Consider the following 1259-nt stretch of genomic DNA (forward strand, 5'->3'; position numbering starts at 1 on the left):
CTTGTTGTTCCTAGAGTATTTAAAAGTAGAATGGGAGGCAGAGCCTTCAGTTTTCAGGCCCCTCTTCTGTGGAACCAGCTTCCAGTTTGGATTCAGGAGACAGACACTATCTCTACTTTCAAGATTAGGCTTCAAACTTTCCTTTTTGCTAAAGCATATAGTTAGGGCTGGACCAGGTGACCCTGAATCCTCCCTTAGTTATGCTGCAATAGACGTAGGCTGCCGGGGGATTCCCATGATGCATTGAGTTTTTCCTTTCCAGTCACCTTTCTCACTCACTATGTGTTAACAGACCTCTCTGCATTGAATCATCCATCTGTACTTGGAAGGATGGATGGATGGATAACATGACTTAAACTTTTATTAATCTCTGGCTGTTTGTCCTGTCGTCCTCCCCTCACCCCCAGCAGATGGCCCCGCCCCTCCCTGAGCCTGGTTCTGCTGGAGATTCCTGTTAAAAGGGAGTTTTTCTTTCCCACTGTTGCCAAGTGCTTGCTAATATCGGGGTCGTCTGATTTTGGGGGTTTTCTCCTTATTATTGTAGAGTCCTCACCTTACAATACAAAGCACCTTGAAGAAACTGCTGCTGTAAGCTAAACTGAGTTAAGGTGCCTGTTGAAGACTCCGTCAGATTCTAATAAGCTCAGCTGTCAGTTGAGCTTCAGTCCTCAGAATTGTTGCCATGACAACATCTCCACTTCCTGTCACTCTGGAGCAAATAAATTTGTGAAATTTGGATTGTGACCCAGTCCTTCCAAATTCAAGATCGTATCTTTTATCAAAATAGTTTTTGAACTGCGAGTTTTTGCACAAAAGTTTCTTTTTCTGTTACTGTGTCATAAATGTGGTCACAGGATGGATTCAGAGACAACTTGAACCTGCTCCTGAGGGAACGTCCTCAAACTACAGTGTCTTTCTGGCACTTAGCAGGTACCAAAAAAAAAAAAAAATTTTTTAAAAAAGCCTAAACTTTGAGCAAAAGCAGGAAAAAATGTGAAAAAGATGAAAATAACTTTAATATTTAGTGTCCTGGTATTTTCTTAAAGACTAAATCGTGTCTCTAGCTGAAAGTACACAGCATCAGCCTTAGTTCAAAGTGAAGCCAGTTTAATACGTACACCACCCTCTTTTCCAAATATGGTAAAAAATTTGATGCTCATTTTTTTACTGATGGTTTAGAACTGAAATGTTAAAATATTTTGGTGTACTCCAAACGATGAGAAGTTCAGTTCATTAATGGAAGGAGGAATAGCAACATG

The sequence above is a fragment of the Simochromis diagramma genome, unplaced genomic scaffold (genome assembly GCF_900408965.1).
Source record: "Simochromis diagramma unplaced genomic scaffold, fSimDia1.1 OVJJ01000323.1, whole genome shotgun sequence".
NCBI classification, from domain to species: domain Eukaryota; kingdom Metazoa; phylum Chordata; class Actinopteri; order Cichliformes; family Cichlidae; genus Simochromis; species Simochromis diagramma.